The following is a 20,819-nucleotide window of genomic DNA, read 5'->3' as shown; positions in this document are numbered from 1 at the left end:
CACCTCCTCACCCCGTCACTCCCTCAAATCCTTACCCTCTCACCTCCTCACCCCCTCTTCCCCAACCTCCTCACCCCCTCACCTCCTCACCCCCTCATCTCCTCACCCTCTCACCTCCTCATGCCCCCACCTCCTCACCTCCACTGGAGAGTATGAAGAGTATTGGGGCAGGTGAGGGAGTGCTTGGGGAATGCATGAGCACCTGGGGGAGATGCAGGACTGACTGGGGCCATTGCAGGGAACATGGCGACCTCGGGTCACTCAGGGCCCTGGGCAGAGTTCTAGTCAGTGGCAGGGAGGGACAGAAGAGGAGGCTGAAAGCCACAGCCTTAAGAGGACCTCCTCTTCCCCTCCCTTCTCCTCCTTCCCACACTTTCTCCTACTCCTCCAACTCCATCTCTCTTTTCCCTTTCCATCTTCTCCTTCCCCTCCACTCCTTCCTCCTCCTGTCAATCAAAAATGATACACCAGGGCCCATGTTTAGGGCAACCCTCCAGGGGTTCCTACACTCCATGAAGGCAGGCAGGCGGGCAACAGGCGGGTAAGTCCACGGGGACCATGGGCACTGGCAGATGCTACAGGGACAGAAAACAGGTCAATGAGACAGTGGGTGTGGAGTCACTTTAGTCAGGGAGCGCCACTCGTAGGGGGACATTTAGGTGGAGGTCTGGGCGAGGAGGAACAAGCCACCATGTAAAAATCTAGGGGGAGGAACAGCCAGTAGCAGGCTGGACGGTGGGAAGGAGCTGAGGGCCAGAGGGAGGGAGTGAGGGAGGGCCGGGGGGAGCAGGAGGCAAGACTAGGACAGAGAGCGAGGAGGGCTGGAAGGCCCCAGGAAGGAGGGCAGGGCGTATTCAATCCTGATGAAAACTGGAAGGAGAGATGTGATTATGCTGCATGAAATATGGACTATCAGCAGGCAAGGGTCGAGGCTGAGAGACCAGGCGGGGTGATGGTGGCTTGTATTGGGATGTAGCAGCACTGATGATCATGAGAAGTGGTCAGACTTGGGATAGGTTTTAGAGGTACAGACTATAGGACTAACCATGAATTCAGTATGGGTGTGAGGGAAGACAAAAAGGAAAGAGAACTTGAAAACAAGTTTTTCATGTGAGCCACTAAATGGTGTTATCTACTGAGATCAGGACATCTTGTGTGGAGAGTGAGTTTGGTGGGAGGAGGGGTTGGGTGGAGGACCAGCTATTAGATTTTGGCCATCTTGGGTATGAGAGAAGGCATCTGAGAAGGCTGCCCATCCTCCAGCCTGCTCTTGGCTGTTCCTTCTCTGAGATTTTTACATTAAGACAGCTGGCCATGCTGATGTTTAGTTCAGGAGGATGCCAAGCTATAAACTGGAGAGTCATTAGCACAGAGTTTAAAGCCATGATCTATGAGCTCACTTGGGAGGAGACTGTGGATAAAGAAAAGAAGCAGGCTGAGGACAGAGATCCAGGGTTTCTCAAGGTATAGAGGCCTAGGGGTGGCAGGTAGGGGGTCAAAAAGAAAGCTCAGAATGGGTGGCAGTGAGGTAGAAGTTGAGAGTGGTTCTGTGGAAGGAGTAATTGTCAACTCTTGGTATGTAACAAACAACCTCCAAATCTCCATGATGTATGAGGATGAGTGTTTACTTCACTTACCAGTCTGGTTTAGTTGGGCCTTGGCTCATCCATGCTGGCTCCGTTCTGCCACGCATGTCTCTCATTCTTCTCCTGGGACCAGTGGATTCTTCTCATGGTGATGGCATAGGTGTGAGACAGCAGAGACTTTTCAAGTCTTGAGTCACATCATGCTGGCTAGCCCTCCATTGAGCAGAGCAAGTCATACTGCAGAAACTAAAGTTAGGGGAGTGGGAAATAGACGCCCCTCTTTGGTGAGAGGAGCTGCAAAGTCACTTGGTGAAAGGAGTGCCTGCAGAGAGGGGTGAAGAACAGCAGCTGTCAGGGCATGTACCAAGGGAGACAGGGAGGAAATTGTTTCCAGAAGGAAGGCTTGGCCAGTCATGTCAAATGCCTCTGAGAGGTCAGGTAAGATGAGGACAGGAACGTGGGCCAGATGGCCACCATTGGAGACTTTGACAGGGCAGTTAGTTCCAGCAGAGTGCTGGGGATGAAGGGCTCGCTGAAGTCAGCTGAGGAGAGACAGGAATTGAGAAAGTAGAAACAATGTCTACAGACAACACTTCCAAGGTTTGCTGTGAGAGCCTAAGGGGCACAAGGTGTAGCTGGAGGGGGATGCAGGTTCCAGTAAGCGTCCCCCAACTCCTTTTCTCCCCTCCTCCTCCTCCTTCTCCTCTTCTCTTCCTTTTCCTCTTTTCCCTTCCCCCCATCTTCCTCCTTCTCCTCCTTTTCTGCCTCCTTCTTATTCTCTTCTACCTCTTCTTCTTCCCTCTCCTCCTTCTCTTCTTCCTTTGCTGCCTCCTCTTCCTTTTTCTCCTTTACCCTTGCTGCTTCCTTGATCCCAGGAGTCAGCACTAAATCAATACTAATAATACTAAGTCAATATTTAACTATAGTTCAGTATTATAGATTAAATGAATTTCTGAAGTCCTGGCTACTAAATATTAGCATTGTTCTTATGGGAAGTTGTATCCTGAGTAACCAATAGCCAACTTAAACAAATAACTTTTAATTTGGGATTGTAGTGTGTGTGTAAACATCCATTAATAGCACACATACCCCCAGAAGTCCTTGTTTATGTCTTAGTCCTGGAAGTCACTCTCAGGTGTGTCTGATGAGAGAGAGGGAGGAGGCTCTCTGTGATGCTGATTCATTTGTGGGTAAGGGGTCTGAAGAAGGGGGATAAGTGTAATGAAGAGAAGAACTGTGGAGGCAGACGGGGGTGGTAACTGCTGTGGACATTGTGCTTTGGACCCAGGGCCCAAGAACTTCTGCCAGCTGTGGGGAAGGGACTGTGGGGAGAGGGAGAGCCTCTGAGGCCCAGGGCATAAAGCAGGCTCCCAGGGCCCCAGGGTGACAAAGTGCTGGAACACAGTTGGAAGCCAGGATGCTGATAGCAGGGCTAGTGTTGGAGAAAACAGATAGGCCAGAGTGTAGCTGCGCTGGTACACAACCATGGGGGCTCCTGGGCGTAACGGGACAGAGAGGACCTGGTTGAGTAAGTGGGAGCAGGCGCCAATGACATTTGAGTTGGAACTGATGCTACACCAGGGCTCATTTTTAGGTACCATATAGGGCCAACCTGTATTTGTTGGCTGGCTTATACACATGGACAATGATGCACACCCTTCAGCTTGTCCCCTGTGCTCACTTCAGTCATCCTTGCTAGGCATTGTGTGCTAGGGTGTACAGGACAATGGGCTTAAAGATGTTTGGTGCTGCTTGTTCTTCTTGTGCAAGTCACTTAAGCTTACTTGGCCTCAACTTCCCCATCTGTGACATGAATGTAATTAAATTTAACTATTCTCTAGAATTGTTTGGGAGCTCTTTGTAAACTATGATACACGGGCAAATGTAATACATATCTACTTACCTCTGCATCTCTGTAAAGCACAGCCGTACCTGTGTGAATTCGTACATATCTCAATTAGGATAGATTGTCTCAACTTCAAACATTCTGTCCCATCATATACAGGATGTCCCAGAGCACGTTCTGGCTCCAGGCTACCTTCCTTTTATTTCTCCAACAATTCTACTGAAATACCGTAGACTCAAGGGGATGCCATTACTGGTCTAGAATGTCCTCCAGCCTCACATCCACCGAATGAAATCCCACCCGTCCTTTAAGACCCCCACTCCATGCCACCTTCTCCATGTAGGTTTTGTGGATCCCTTGTGTGATCCTTCCTGCATCCTCTGAACCTGCATGGCTCTTTGCACCTTCCTGTGGGATGGTCACATTCAGCTTTGGGTTATAGGTACTTTGTAAGTGACTCAGATTTGCATTTATCAAGTAAATGAATGAAGTGTGAATTACTCATTTCTTTAATAAACACAGAGGGAACAAAGATTGTGTCCCATTGTGGGAGACACGGTTCTGCCCCCAAGGGGTTTACAGTCTGCTGAGGAGTCTAATGAGTCATGAGCCTTTCATGGTGGAGGTCACGTGCAAGGGGTACCAGGCTCATCAGATGCTGCAGTTATGTGACCCCAGGCTTCTGCTAGGAGGCAGGGGTCATTTAGAATCTGTGTGGAACAAACTCACAGATGCCAGTTGGGCATGGATTGTTTAAATCAGCAGAAGACGTGTGGGGAGGTTGTTTAGGTGCAGGGACTACCTCAAGAGTCAGTCTTCCCTGCCCAGTTACTCCCACATTCAGGCCAATTTTCCCACTTTCCTTATATAGTTACAATTTTATCTCTATAAATTCCCCAAACTAGAACCTCATAGTGCATTAGGGCTTTGCCTTTAATGCATTACCACCTTAATTCATCATGCTGCTCTAAATGATGGCTGCTCAGAGCCCAATAAATCACTCTGCACTTCCGAGCTCACAGCATAATGAATATGGAGTTTTGGAAAGAGACAGACTTGATTCCTTGTCTCCCTTCCCTGGCAGTCTCTTCCTTAGGAAAACCCATTTTAACTAAACTTGGGGAAAAGGTGGGGCAACGGTGGGCTGAAGTGTGGGGGCACAAGACTAGGAAGCGGCGGAATTAGAGTCTAGGTTCCCTCCCACCCTGCTTCCCTTCCTTCTTTCCCTCTTTTTTTTTTCCCTTCCTTTTTATTCTAACAAGTATTCATTGAACACATACTTCAGTGCAATAAAAGCATGTCTGAAATTCGAGAAATCAGATACCTGGGTTTGCTTATCCTTGCCTTAAATATATGCACCCTCCAAGAATCTTTAGTCAATGTTGTCTCTGCTGGAGGGGTAGCCCCTATTTAACCATGAACACCTCATCACAGTGTAAACTGGTGGATCAGATAAACCCTGGCACACACTGAGATCCTAAGGGACTGCAGCACGCAGTGGGAGGGTGCAGGGAGTGACTCTGGGGAGGATGGGCTCAGAAGTGCCAGCATGGTAGAGGGCTCTGATCAGTAAGAGATGAAGGTTTTGGCTCCTGATAGACCCCAAAAGGAGATCTGCAAACATACCTTGCATTTATGACATACAATGCATAATGACGAAATTATGCTCATGGAAGTTTGGGCAAGTCACTTTACATCAATACACTTTTCCATATTTGTAAAATGAGGGTGTTCTCAATGATTTTTGCTTGGGAATTTATCCTAAGAGAATAGCTAAAGGCTGTACACAATGATTCACCTACAGGGACACACAATGGCATTGCTTGTAGTAGCAAAACATTGAAAATAATCAGTGTCCAACAACATTGCAAAACTAGCAAATTACATGCTGGTACTTCGCATAATGGTGCATCCACACAATAGATTAAAATGCAGTCTTTCAGTTTAGGTAGCACTGTCTGTATCTATTCAGGTCGGCCTACCTTTCTGAGAGAGGAAGAGGGAGACATGGAAATGTCGTGCATGATAAAATAAGTTTAAAAAGTAGTTTTCAGAAACTGATATGTATAGTGTACTTCTATCTGGTTTACAAATATAGCTATATCTATATGAATGTCTAGAAGCAGGAAGAACCTGAAGGAGTGCGAGAGAACATTTGGAAGGACAAACACTGAATGTTCATAGTGTTATCTCTCCATGATGAGGTTCGGGATGACTTTGCTTTTCTTTTCTAATTATCTGCATTTTCTAATTTTTCTACAATAAGCGTGGGCTACTTGTGTAATAAAACATTAAAATTAATAAACCTGCAGACCAAGGTTCATAGCAGCATTATTTACAAACAGCAAAAGATGGAAATAATCTAAACGTCCATCCACAGATGACTGGATAAACAAACTGTGGTATATACATACCGCCTTGAAAAGGATGGGTGTTCTGACACATGCTACCACACAGATGAACTTGAAGACATTTTTCTAAGTGAAATAAACCAGTCACACAAGGACAAAGATTATATGATTCCACTTATATGAGATGCCTAGAATAGGCAAATTCTTAGAATCAGAAAGTAGAATAGCGGTTATCAGGGGCTGGGGTATCAGGAGTGGGTAACATGGAATTTGTATTTAATTCTACATTTATTACACAGCAGTTAGTATTTAATGGGTACAGAGTTTCTGTTAGGGATGAAAAAACATTTCTGGGTGGGATTGTGGCGATGGTTGGTCAACAATGTGAATGTACCTAATACCACTGAATTGTATACTTACAAAAGGTTAGAAACGGTAAATTTGGCCGGGTGTGGTGGCTCATGCCTGCAATCCCAGCACTTTTGCAGGTGGAGGTGGGAGGATCGTTTGAGCCCAGGAGTTCAAGATCAGCCTGGGCAACATAGGGAGACCTTGTCTCTACAAATAATAGTAATAATAATAAAAATTAGCTGGGCATGGTGGTGGGTGCCTGTAATCCCAGCTACTAGGGAGGCTGAGGTGGGAGGATCTCTTGAGCCCAGGACGTCGAGGCTTCAGCAAGCCATGATCCCATCATTGCACTCCAGCCTGCATGACAGAATGAGATCCTGTCTCCAAAAGAAAAGGGTAAATTTTATGTCATAACATGAGAAAAATAGATAGATAATGGATAGATGGATCCATCAATGGACAGATGGATAAAATCAAATGAAGAGGTGCTTCCCAATAGATAAAATCAAATGAAGAGGTGCTTCCCAATGGCCCTTCTGGGTCTGACACTGTGCCACTCTCCATCTCTACAAGTCTCAGCCAGGAGGAGAGGAGGAGAGGATGAAAAGAAACAGTTCAATTCTCTGGAGTCCAGGGGTGGAGAGAGGGCTCCCATGAGTCCACTTGTGTTATTAGAGAGTCAGGGCCTTGGCTCTCCCCATGACGCCGTGGCTCTGGCTGCCTAGTAAAGAGACCTGGAAGCTGGGGCACAAGTGGGGAGCATTGTTTTCACAAGGCTAATTAACCAAATGTGTTTTCCTCTCTTGTGTCTGTGTTTTCACATTAGGTTTTGCTGCAAAGAGGATATTAGAGCTAATTAGACTCACAGCTTTGGACGGATCTCTGAATAACCAATAAGTTATCTCTTATGGAAACGTACTAGCCAGCACAGCCATCCTCTGCCTTAATCGCATGTCTCTGCAGCCCATAAGGTACTAAGGCTCCCACGTTAGCAGATTTGCAGTCGACTGGAGACAGAATTCTAGGACACCTTTCCATCTGCTGCAGGAAAGCTTTCCATGACTCAGTGGAGACTGGACTCTCACTGCTCTTCATCACGAGCTCTTGCCTCAGGCAAGTCAGATTCTCTACCAGCCTCATTCGTGCTGGGGCCCTCTGCCTGATCTCACTGTGGGAGACCCTTCGTGGGGAGACTTACCCAGCTCACTGGAAAGGTGTCTTCCTTCCTCAGCATTGAGCTGCCCTAATAACTCCCAAGAATAGGCTGCTATAGCCAAGTTTCTAAGGGGCTCTGCACCCTACCCTCACCCAGCCACAGCAGACTGGCCTTAAGGTGGACACCGGCCCAGGAGAAACCATTCCAGAGGTGAGACTGAGCCAATCCAATTCTCTCTTGGGGGAATCTGGAATAGAGACATGGAGAAAATGGTTCTGTTAGCTTCACAGTGCTTTTGTTTCACTCTTAAGCAAAGGTTTAGTAAGGTTAAATAATTGCAGCTGACCCAGGAAAGAAAGGAACTGAGACAGCTTGAGACACAGAGCAGCAGGATCTCCTCGGCTGCCACTAACATTCTAAACTAGTGATTGTGTCTTCCCTTTCTGAGTTCAAGTTTGCAGGAGAAACAGGCTGGCTCAGCTTGGGTCAGGTGCCTATCCTCGGGACAATCAGTTCCAACCAGGGGCAAGATCGCATAGGCACAAATAGTTCCTGGGGGCTTCCCTTGAGTTTTAGGGGTCTTCCCAGAGAAGGGGGCATTTTGAGGGCCAGGTAGACACCTTGAGAGGTATCTAGGGGGGTTACCGAGATGAAGACAGGGCAGACGAAGGCGGTGTGCAGAGAGAGAGGGGAGAGAGCCAGATGCAGGAGATGCAGTGGAGACTGGGAGGACAAGGAAGGGGATGCCCTCACATTGAAAGTTTAAGGGTGGGCTTCAACTCACATCTTGGAGTCCTGTCCTCTGTGGCCACCATCTGAGAGGCTCTTCCCTTGATAAAATCATTCTGCACATGTTCCATTTATTACTCCCCTCATGAGAAGATGTTAGCTGCCTGTGAATCTGACAGCACTTGTGAAGCTGGGGTGGAAGGAAGGATTTCCTCTTATCTGATCATGACCATTTTCGCCTGGCTGTGCAGGCAAGGGCTACTTTGCTAAAACTTAATTCTAAAGGTGACTGCATCTGTTTTCACCTCCCACTGCTGCTTAGCTTCTGCCGGCTCCTACCAACTGAATATTAAAAACTAAGAGACAAGTGAGCATCGGCACCCCTGCTTGGAAGGGCCCACTCTTCCCATTTAAGTTGGGGTATCAAGGTTTTGAGAGCTCAGAATATGATGAAGTGCACAGCTGCCACCTCTGTGGGATGAAAGAACTGAGTTGTTCTTGTACTTCCTGGCATTTCTTACCATCTCACCAGTTTCTGGCTTGGAGGACATTTTGCTCAAATTCTCTGCAACTGTGGCTCTTTGGAAAGCATGGTGCCCTGAAAGAATCAGGATGAAAGGGGAGCACCACAGGGCAGTGGGTGCCAGGTGTGTGAAGGCTGAGCATGGGCCACCCCTCAGGAGGGACAGTCAAGCAGAGGAGAGAAGGTGAGAGTGTTCAACTCACGAGCTGATGAGTGACACCTATGCATCAGAGGTGTTACTGTTATGGTGGGTGGATATGGGGAACTTCTAGGAAAGGGTAGTTACTTTCAGGTTGTATTTTTGAAGGCAAGGACAGCTGTGGGTTGGTGGGCAGCATAAAGGTAACATGCAGGTAAAAGACATGCCAAATATCTGGGTATGAAAGACAGTTGGCTGTAGGGGACCTGTGCAGAGTGGGTCGGGAGAGATCAGGACTGGTCTTTATGAATCTGCCAGAAGGAAATGGCTTAGATCAGAGATTCCACGCTGGGGCTGGAGAAAGTGAAATCCACATGGTGCCACTGACCATCAGCAGAGAAGAAAGATAGGCAGTTGGCCAAGCTCAGCCGTGGATTAGGCCCTGCTTGTGTCAGAGCCAACAGTCCTCCAAGCCCCTGTTGATTGTGAATTGACTTTAGGGTGTCAGCAAGAGGCCCAGGCCTGAGTGGGTGGAGGATATGAAGCCAAGGCCCAAGCGAGGTTTTGGAGGGGTTATGAAAATACCAGTGTCCGGAGGAACTGGTTTCTAAGGCAGCGTCATGTCCCGCCGTTAGGACTTGCTTTTCTCTGTCCGCTCGGTAGCAGTGACAGATTGCTAGCAGACATTTTTGCACAAAATGACCCTGCCCACTGGCCCTATTGATTGTCTCAGGAGTGGACACCATCTCTGACCTGGACTGGGGGAATTCCTTCCATGAGCATTTGGGATTAAGGCTAAAGGATTCCAGCTTCTGTTTGGGTTGGATCCTTGAACAGAGTGAACGTAAATACTGGGGAGAAACGAGCAAGGTTTCCTCCATGTGGCTGCATTGCAAAGAAAGCAACTTTGCAGAAACAGAGAGACGAATTGGGCAGGTAAACAGATAAAATAAGGTGGAGTGGGAGGAGAGAAGCAGAAGTGCATTTCCTTCTTGTTACGGCCTCTTCCTTAGGCCTACGACCCCTGTGACCTTGAGTCCCAGGAGACCCCTCTATAATATCCTACATTCTTAACAATGGGGATATTGTTCCTTAGGGGACAAAATTATTTCTTGGGGGTCAAAAAAAGCCAATGTTTTGTGGCCCTCCAAAGGGTTATGGTCCCTAAACAGATATGTAGTACATCTGTGGTACTGAAACTTTATGGGAGGCTGGGACCTTGACAGACAAAAATGTCTGAAATAGTTCCTAGGGGAGTGAGGATGGAAAATAAGTTTTGGAAACACAGCTCTAAATCTTTGGAATGACTTTCCCTCCCCACTTCTTTTTCTTTTTTTCTTTTTCTTTTTTTTTGAGACAGAGTCTCGCTCTGTTGCCCAGGCTGGAGTGCAGTGGCGCTATCTCGGCTCACTGCAAGCTCCGCCTCCCGGGTTCACGCCATTCTCCTGCCTCAGCCTCCCAAGTAGCTGGGACTACAGGCCCCCGCCACCTCGCCCGGCTAGTTTTTTTTTGTATTTTTTTTAGTAGAGACGGGGTTTCACCGTGTTAGCCAGGATGGTCTCGATCTCCTGACCTCGTGATCTGCCCGTCTCAGCCTCCGAAAGTGCTGGGATTACAGGCTTGAGCCACCGTGCCTGGCCACCACTTCTTTTTCTCTTTAACTTCCAGTCTACTCACATGGAGACAGACATACTTGGCTGGTGGTTATGTTGAAGGGCTGGGGAGGAAGAGGGGCTGCCAGGAATGGCTTGGCTGAGGGACTCTAAGACAGCAGAGACCCCTAAGGGTGACCAGCACTGGACAAACAAGGTGGGAGCCAATGGACAGGACCAGGGAGGGGCTCTGGGTGGATCCTCTCGAGGATGCTGGGGATGGGGAGGGAGTGAAGCCACTGGGCTTAGCCAAGGCCTTCATTGGAAGCAGTTGCAAGAGCATTTCCAACAGGAGAGGAACATTAGCTCTGATAGTCCTCATTGTTCCCAAGGTCGTGGAATCCATTCTTAGCTCTATGTGGCTGTGTTTTATGATTGTGTCTGTATTTTCACTCCTGTATATTAACCTCCTGAGAACTGAGGTTAGAGTTGGATGGCGTTGAGTGCGGAAGTCCCCCAGGCATAAAGTAAGAGACACAACCCAGTCCAGGGCAGACAGAGGCCCGCCAGTATCCCAGACTTGGTTTATGCAGGTGTTAGCACCAGGGCCTGTTTATTTCTTTTTTAAAACAACTTTCTTGGGATATAATTCACTTACAACATAATTCACGCATTTGAAGTGTACAAGTCAATGGCTTTTTGTATATTCACAGATGTGTGCAGCCATCACCAGTCTATTTTATATCATTTTCATCACCAGAAAGAGAAATCTGATATTCGTTGGCTGTCAACAACCCTTCCCCACCCCATTCCTTCATTCCTTCTCCAGCCCTGGGTAGTTACTAATCTACCTTCTGTCTCTATAGATTTCCAAATTCTGGACTTTCATATGCATGGAATCATACAATATGTAGTCTTTTGTGACTGGTTTGTGTCACTTAGCATAATGTTTTCAAGGTTCATCTAAGTTGTAGCATATGAAGTATTTTATTCTTATGGATATAGCAAATTCTTCTTCATCCATTTGTCCATTGATGGTCATTTGGGTTGTTGATATCATTTGCTTCTCAACAATGCTGCCATAAACCTTTGTGTACAAGTCTTTGTGTAGACGTATGTTTTCATTTCTCTCGGGTACATGCCTAGGAGGGCCAGGTCAAATGACAACTCCATGTTTAGTCATTGGAGAAACTGCCAGAATCTTTCCCAAAGCAGTTGCACCTTTGTACGTTTCACCAGAAGAGAATGAAAGTTCTGATTTCTCCACATCCCTGACAACATAGGTTATTATCTGACTTTTTGATTCTCATCCTCCGAATGGTATAAAGTGGTATCTAGATATGGCTTTGTATCAGTGCCAAGTTTTGCAGTGGGATGTGGTGGCAGGGGGGGAAGGAACATGCCAGAATACTTGAGGGTGGGCACATAGTGGCTGCGACATGGTTCCAAGATCAGTCTCCCGAGGGCAGAGGCCTAGCTAGGGGTGGGAGGGACAGGCACTTAGGTCACTTCCCCAGGAGAGATGGAAGGGCCTGAGGCTCCAGTGAGGTGGGCTAGAGTCAGGTTGGACTTTAGAATCAGAAGAGAATATGAGCTACTTAGGGAAACTGAGGTAGAAGCTATGTCAAATGGATGGCAAACCCTCAACATATAGACACCCTCCACTGCTGCTACCACAGTAGACATCACTAATTGATCATTTAATTCTTTCCTGCTCATCCCAGCAATAGTCTGAACATTACTGTCAAGGCAGCCACTATCAGAAGATAAGGGCTGGCATAAGATAAGGCACTTACCTGTAATCCCTAGATGAGGCCCACACAGGGAGTAGGGAGGGGGAGGCCTGACTCAGGAAGCACTCGCAGCTCAGAACTGGAGCCTGGAGAGCATGACAGATGCTGGAGCCCACTGAGCATGGGGACGAGGTTGCTAACACTCCCTGACCTGCTCAGGGTGGGCTCCCAATGGGGGCAGTCCAACTGAGCACGGGCCAGGGACAAAGTGAGGCGGAAACAGATTGTTCTCTTACACACCTAAGGATGAGCTGGAGGAGGCTTGTGGTAGGAAGATCAGAGGGACAGAATGATCCTTCCATGAGGCACCGCTGGACCTGGAAGACCATCCCACTAGGGAGAGAGCTTACTGTATAAGAGGCTATTGGTGGGCATGGGTGTCTCTGGGCAGTAAGGGGCACTAGGCAGGACAATAGTGCAATAGGTCCCAGGGCCAGGCGTCTTGGACAATGCATAGCCAGAAAAGACAGACAGGACTGGCTGAGGCATTAGGAGTCTGGTGACCAGGGTCTGCAGTGGCCCAGGTGGGCCAGGCACAGAGCTCAGATGTTGGCTGGGCTGGCTTGTAAAGGGTGCTGTCAGAAGTCAGCCTGGAAGGGGCCAGCAGACCAGAAGGAATCTGAGAAAGACAACGTGGAGAGGCGGCACCCCTGCCACAGCCTGCCAACAACCAGAAGGACAGGTGCTCAGAGCAGCACCGGGAGAGGAGGCTGGGGGCTCTTTCTGGCCTTGGCTTTGGGGTGTCAGGAGCCTGGCATGGGGGACAGTGGGCAATGAGGAGTACCAGGCTGGGTGAGGATCGTGTAGGAGGAATAATGCAGTGTCTGAGAGAGAAACAGAGCTAGTTCCAACAGAGAGAAAGAAGGTTTATAAACATAAAATGTCAATAATGATCAAACCACAAGCAGGGGTTGACCATTTCACTGGTCTCTTTATTCACGAAGCAGATTTTTGGCCAGAAAATGTCAGATCTGAAGCATATTGTATGCTCAGAGCTGGCATCCTTGAGGCAACAGATGGGGAGCTGGCATCTCTAGGTCTTTGAGTTGAAATGGCAATAGGGAAAGGGACTTAGGAACCAGCTACTGTATTTTCAATATTATTATTTTTCCCTTTGGGTGATCCTCAGTTGCACACAGAAGCATGTTTGATAGATGTTCTACTAATCCTTTAATAGGACTCATTGGACCCAAACACAGTAAAAGTTTTGCTTGCTATATTGCAGTCCTTCTTATCTGAAAAATAATGTTTTGAGAAGCAAAACTGGAATCTAGAATGTATGCCTGTATTGATTCATCTATCCGGCAAACAGCAACTGAAATACCAGCCAAGAATCTTAGAGAGACTCTGCCCCACCGTAAACAGCATTTTTTCCTGCATTTCAGTTCTGAGCTAATTGAAAAAAAGGCGAACAGTGGCGAGGCCGATGGAGACCAAAATATGACCATTATTATGGATCAAATCTTGGTTGAAAGATGTAGCTTGTAGTAAAAGCAAATGGGTTTATCAAACATACCTAGTTGCAGAAGGTGCTGGGTGCTCCCAGGCCCCCTCCCAAAAGCAAAGCCAGTGATGTATCAGTGAGCACCTGACTCCCGGGAGGAAAAAGGAAGGAGCTGGGTCCAGCCAAGTAGGCACAGTTTGTTCTTCCCCAAATCACTAATCAAATAAAATCACATTTCCTGCGTAGGGTTAAGCAAATTGCAGGGTGGAAGACAATGATAGGAGTCTTACATTTCCATGTGAGAGAAACCTTTAGGAATTGGTAAAAATTGTTTCCCTCCAGGCATTTCAGGAGATGGAAATAATAAAATTAAAGATAGTTGGCATTTATTGAGAAATTAACATATGCCAGACATTTTTCAAGCACTTTTATGTCTATTATATAATTTAGTCTTTAAAAGAACCCCATAAGGTATATACTTTTATTGTCCCCATTTTATAAATGAGGAATAGAAAGGGCAAGGAACTTGTCCAAGGTCACACAGCCTGAAGGAGGTGGAGCTGAGTCTTCATCGTAGGCAGCCTGACCCCAAAGGCCCCTCTTAGCTTTCAATTAATAAAACACAGGTCTTGCCTCAGCCTGATGAGGAGATGATACTGGTTCATAAATCACTATGATGTAAGTTGAAAGATGAGAGGTGCAGATAAAGATGAAAGGTTACTCAGAGAGAGAAGAGATGTCATCAGAGGTACTTATTATCCAAGGATAATTGGTGATAAGAAAAGCCCATTGAAATGGAGGCATTTACTAGCAAATGGCGTGACAACACTTTGATTGGGACTTTGTCTTGATAAATTAAAGTAAAAACTCTGAATAAGATTATTCTGTTTTTGATTTAACACAAATTAAGTTATAATTACACATTTTCACCCTTTTTTAGAATGAATGAAAACTGAATGCAGCGTTGATTAGAGAATTTTTTTCATAACTGTCAGTCAAAACTGTGTAAGTTTCACGCAAGACAACCTTCTTCACCTCACTTTTGACTTTCATAGATTGATCAAAAGGGCTGTCTTTTTCCCAAAAATGCTTGAAAGCTTTATTCATTTTTCAAGAGCCTCTCCTAATTGTTTGGTATTCAATTCACAGTTTTCTAGAACTCCTTCAGAGTTATCATCTTCTTTGACAATCTCTTCTTCAACTATTACGTATCAATGACTTAGCATGAGATCAACATCACTTTTATTAACTTCATGAAATTCCTTATCTTTCCCAAGATCCATCACTGAACTTTGCAATCAATTTGCATTGTATCGTGCATTATACCGTCGCTGTCTATGGCAGCCTTCCATCAGGGAAAAATTGATCAACAGAGGCTGAGTAGGGCGAATGCTGGTGTTAACTAGAGTCAAGTGGAACTAATTTTATTAGGGGTCAGTTCCTCAGTCAAAATTTGCATGATAAGACAACTTTTATTTCCTGTGCACCTGGTACCTGTGAGACATAGACATAAATACATAGATAACAATGGTAAGGCCTCAAAGAGAAGATGACATTTGTGCTGGGCCTTAAGGAGGAGATGATTTGGACATGCAGAGACCAGGGAACAAGGTCTTTTCGTGGATGAGAGAGTGCCAAGAGCAGCAGAGGTGGTTAAGTACAGTAAGTGTGTCAGAAGCAGCAAGCAGACCCAAGAGCAAATGCTGTAGGGCAGCGAAGATAATGTCAAGACAGATAGGTTTGCAGCCAGATCATGGAGGACTTAGAGTAATGGACTTTGTCAGGTGTGGTGGCTCACGCCTATAATCCCAGCACTTTGGGAGGCCGAGGCAGGCAGATCACAAGGTCAGGAGATCGAGACCATCCTGGTTAACATGGTGAAACCATGTCTCTACTAAAAATACAAAAAAATTAGCCGGGCATGGTGGCGGGCACCTGTAGTCCCAGCTATTTGGGAGGTTGAGCAGGAGAATGGCGTGAACCCGGGAGGCAGAGCTTGCAGTGAGCCGAGATTGCACCACTGCACTCCAGCCTGGGCAACAGAGTGAGACTCCATCTCAAAAAAAAAAAAGAAAAAAAAAAAAGAATAATGGACTTTATTTTGAAGACAATGGGGAGCCATGGATGGTTGTGAATTCTGAGCTCAGCGTGGAATTTGGCCATATTTGAAATTCAAAAAAAGTTATTGAAAAAAGCTGATATTGGCAATGATAGGTGCTGAATTGCAGCATACACCAGTATAACAAAACCTGGATGTCAAAAATACCTATTTCTGACTAACACCTGGATGTGCAAACTAGGTAATTACTTGCTTACTTAAATGTTGCAAACAGAAGACTATCCCCTTTGGAGTTTCTTGTAATGAAATTTGAGTTCCTTATTGGAAAGTATCCTTTTTCAAAAGGGACACTAGTACATGCATTGCAGATAGAGGAGCTATTTCTTAAACTAAGACTTAAATTGAATTCAGCCATTGTATATCCCAGTGTGCTTTTTGAAGCTGCTACTATAAAGCATGAACATTTGACCTGGCTATGGGGAAGATGAACACAGGGCATGAAGCTTGTTTTGAGATCTAATTGGAACGATTTGTATTCCAAATTTTACTTACTACTAATCTTTCAGTAACAGCAACCAAGGAGAAGCTCTGTGTTTGGTTGAGCCTGTGTGTGCACACACATGCACGTGATCCTGTGCCCACAGATATGTTAAAGAATCAAGCACAGCCAGCATTCCTTAGGAAATAGGAAGGTTTTCCTGGGGGAAATCAAGAGCTTCTAGAACTCTCTGAGGCCTATAGTCATGTCTGCTGAGCCACGCTGGAGAACTCTTATGTTATAAGAGTAACATAAGAGTAACTCTCATGTTACTCTTATGCTGTAAGAGTAACAGATGATGTTCGATTTCTCACTCTGTAATTGCAATGATTAAAGACCTACAAACTCCCTCGTTCTTTTTTGGCAAAAAACCCAAAGGTATGCCAGAAATAAGATAAGATTTGAAATATGCAATAGGCAATGCTAATACTCTCTATGGTGACTTTTCAGGTAAGGAAGAGGGAATGAAAAACAATGAATGCTAGTTAGTTTACATTATTCAAAATTGTATTTTTTTTTTCTTTCCAGCGCTCTTAAGTGTGAGGAAGCAGGTTATTCAAATTTCACCCCTGATTTTCAAAAATTAATAAGGGCCATACATTAGTGTAACATTCTGCCTGCTTCATAGAATATATTAGTAAAGGTTTTAATTACTGAAATTATACAGTCATAAAAAGATGATTTAATGAAAGTAATCATATCATTTGCATTCTGGGCCTGCCTGCATGCACGAGCTGCACGGAGCAGTAAATTACACGGAAGTGCAGTCGAATAATTACCACTGTTGTAATTCTGCCAGAGGACCCTGGGCTCAAATGACTTCAAGTTCCAAGTAAGTACCTGTTTGTTGGACAAGAAAACAAGCTTCATTTGAGAAGGAGGATTAGACATGACAATGGAGTCCTAAAATCCCTTTTCTTTCCCAATACCCAGAGCCTGTCTTTCCTGGAGGAATCCATAATGACCTCACCTCAGATAAGGGAAAATTAATTGGTCTGGTCCTTTGTTGAAGAGGGTTTTGTGTTGGTTAAAATAATTAGAGCTGAGTCTGGAAGTGATGGCTGGGGTATTAAAAAGAGACATGGTTTTATTAACATGAGACAGGACAACAGGTGGGCATGTGGAATTGGGCACAGGGAGGGGTTGTGCCTATCTGTTTTGCAGAGCCAGAGTGTGGGTAGGTGGAGCTGGACCTCCCTCCCAGGGCCTCCTGGGCTCTTCCCACAAAGGAGGGCCAGACATGAGTGACACATGAATAATATGGACAAGGGTCACTGAAAACCCTCTAAGGAACCATCTGGAATTCTGTACTGTATAGTGGTGGTGGCCAGTTGGAAGGGTCAAGGGCCTGAATCATTCTATTCTACTTAGATCTGCTAAGATGTGAATTCTGATCTCCCAAGTTAAATTCTGCCAAGTCTCCCACCTATTACACCTTCCCAATAAAATACACCCCTCCATGGACTCTACGGCCCGTCCTTAATTGTGTGCATGTTGCCAGGACTGCAGAGATGAGGGATACGCTTAAGCCATTGTTTCTATTCTACCAATCAAGTCATCTAATGCTCATTGTGAAGCTGCTATGCATAAGGCCCTGTGCTGGGTTAGCATGGGTTATCATTATGATAATGATTTTAATGCAAGATAGACTGGCGTTAGAAAGATAGATATTCAATGTTACAGTGGCTTAATGATGGGCGAATAACAACACCACATTTAAATAAGTTGAGAAGAGATTCTTGGGAAAAGCCACATTGAAGGACAGGGAGTAGCTGGGGTCAGGAATTTCCGGAAGGTGGGCACAGCATGGGCAGAGGCAAAGGGTGAGAGAGTGTAAGGTGTGTTAAGAAAATGGAATGGTTTGTTTCAGGTGGGGCAATCGAGTGTAAGGCTGGGTCAGAGGAGCAAGGGAAATAGGTAAGAAAGGCAAGCTGGGGTGCCTTAGGAAGGAGGCCTTGAATCCCAGGCCAGGGAGCCTGCACTTTATTCAGGCAGCAACAGAGAAGGATTGGAAGACTTAATGGGGAATGTGTGTTAAGGCTGACATCTGGGGCTTTCGTGTGCAGGAGAGGGAGGAAGCAGGGGTCTGCTGGGTCTTCGGTATTACAGTTGCACTGATGAGCCATGGGAAAGCTGAAAAAAGGGAGAGGAAACACTGGTAGAAACCCCCCCCCCTTTTTTTTTTTTTAAGACGGAGTCTTGCTCTGTCGCCCAGGCTGGAGTGCAGTGGCTGGATCTCATCTCACTGCAAGCTCCGCCTCCCGGGTTTACGCCATTCTCCTGCCTCAGCCTCCCCTGTAGCTGGGTCTACAGGTGCCCGCCACCTCACCCAGCTAGTTTTTTGTATTTTTTAGTAGAGACGGGGTTTCACCGTGTTAGCCAGGATGGTCTCGATCTCCTGACCTCGTGATCCGCCAGTCTCAGCCTCCCAAAGTGCTGGGATTACAGGCTTGAGCCACCGCGCCCAGCCAGAAAACCTTTAAGACCCAGACAGCTGATGAGATGGGAGGGAACTGGGAGGAATCAAAGGTAACCAGAGTCAACGTGTGCACTGGGCAGAGTGGAGCCTGATGGAGAGGATGCTGGTAAGTGAGAGGGGTGGTTCTGTGGGGGAACATAGTGAGTGTTAGCACTGGCTTCCACAAGTCACACAGAAAGTGCAATCTGACCACTTCATAGGCGTGTTCTTGTCAGCCTGGCCATGTATGGGTCACTCTTGCTTTCCTTCTAAGCATTTGATTATTGGTGATGGAATGAGAGCTGAGAAAAAGCCTGAGAGGCAAACATTTGCTTAGAGGGTCAAGTGCCAAACTGCACCATGATGTCACAAGTCAGACACCTTCCAGATGACCAAATATTTGATTGAAACTAGCAACTAAAACTACCATTGTGGTTCTAGTCATGACAGAGTAGCTTGTATCAAACTAACTCCTACCTGCTCAAACAACTATAAAAGTTGGACAAAATACATAACCGATTAAAGACATTTGAGAAAAACCAAGGCAGGCAAGACTTGAGCTGCCATGAGCCTTGAGAGAAGGCAAACTCCACATTCTCTCTGACTCTTTTATTTTCCTTTCTTTTCTTTTCATTTTCTTCCCTTTCTCTTCTCTTCTCTTTTCTTCTTTCTCTTCTCTTTTTCTTTTTAGCTTTTCTTTCATTTTGTGACAAGTTCTCACTCTGTCACCTAGGCTACAGTGCAGTGGCACAATCATAGCTCACTGTAGCCTCAAACTTCTGGGAGTTTGCAGTGAGGTATGATTGAATCTCAAACTCCTAGGCTCAAGTGATCCTCCTGTCCCAGCCTCCAGAGTAGCTGAGACTATAGGCATGCACCACCCCACCTAGCTAATTTTAAAAAATGTGTTTTGTTTTGTTTTGTTTTTGTTTATGTTGTTGTTTTTGGATGGGTGTCTTGCTTTGTTTCTCAGACTGGTCTCAAACTCCTGGCCTCTAGTGATCCTCCCGTCTTGGTTTCCCAAAATGTTGGAATTACAGACATAAGCCACCACCCCTGGCCCACCCTAGCTCTTTCTAATGAGATTAGAGCCCCAGCAGAGAGTGATGTCTTACTGAGCTAAGGAGATGGAGGTTAGAGTTTCCAAAGTGGCTGGGATTTGAGAGTGAAAAACCTGGGGAAGAGGAAACTGCAAGGAGGGAGCCCCCGAGATCTGCATACCAATTCCCCTCAAGTCGTTGCTGACTTCTAAACTGCATGCAGTGGCTCAGGGAACTCCAGCAAAAATAACCACTAGGAAGAGAACAAACTGAAGTAGGGCATTCAGCTCTTGGGTGGTGCTAGGGACACAAAGATTGGAGTTCAAGTTCTGCCAAGGTGGAGGGCCTTTGTAAATACCTCGGTCTTTCAATAGAGCCCCTGGAAAGGTCACATTTAGAAGTAAGGACCATAGCCTAAGAATAAGGGCAAAAAAAAATCAACAGATTTATTTTGGGGAATTTACATACTGATCCTAGAAGTTTAAAAGACTAAAAGAATCTGGACTAGCTAGGTAGGGTAAATTTTAGAGAAAAAGAGCAAAGCTGAAGTATTTATACTAGTAGCTACCAAAATTTCTTATGTGGTATTGGCAAAGATAGCCAAATAGACCAATGGAACAGAACAGAGAATTAGGAGACAGGCCTACACATATGTAGTCACCTGATTTGAGTCAAAGGCCCACTGCAATTCTGTGGGGGCAAGGGCTGCCTTTACTATAAGTGGTGCTGAGTCAATTAGATATCCACACCAAAAAAAAAAAAAAGAAAGAAAAGAAAAAAGAAAAACAACCTCGACCCATGACCTCCAAAAGTAATTTGAGGCAGATCGTAGATATAAATACAAATGGTAAAATCAATACAGTCTCTAGAAGAACAACACAGAATATTTTCATAATCTTGGGGTAGACAGACAGGATAAAACATGCAGTAGCCACAAAAAGAAGATTGATGTTAGGAACTTGTATTCTACAAAGCATACCATTAGCAGAGTGAAAATGCAAGTCATAGCCTGGGAGATGGTATTCACAGAAATACCTAAGAACTTACATACAGAATAGTTAAAGAAACTCTATACATCAAAATACAAAGTACATAATTCAACTTAACTTCATAAAAGGGTAGGCAAAAGACTTGAACAGGTACTTCATAAAACAGGATATCCAATGGTCAGTAGCATATGGAAATGGAGTCAACACAAGTACTCATCATGGAAA

Source organism: Piliocolobus tephrosceles, chromosome 1, assembly GCF_002776525.5.
Source record: "Piliocolobus tephrosceles isolate RC106 chromosome 1, ASM277652v3, whole genome shotgun sequence".
NCBI classification, from domain to species: domain Eukaryota; kingdom Metazoa; phylum Chordata; class Mammalia; order Primates; family Cercopithecidae; genus Piliocolobus; species Piliocolobus tephrosceles.
This window is presented reverse-complemented; position numbering follows the sequence as displayed.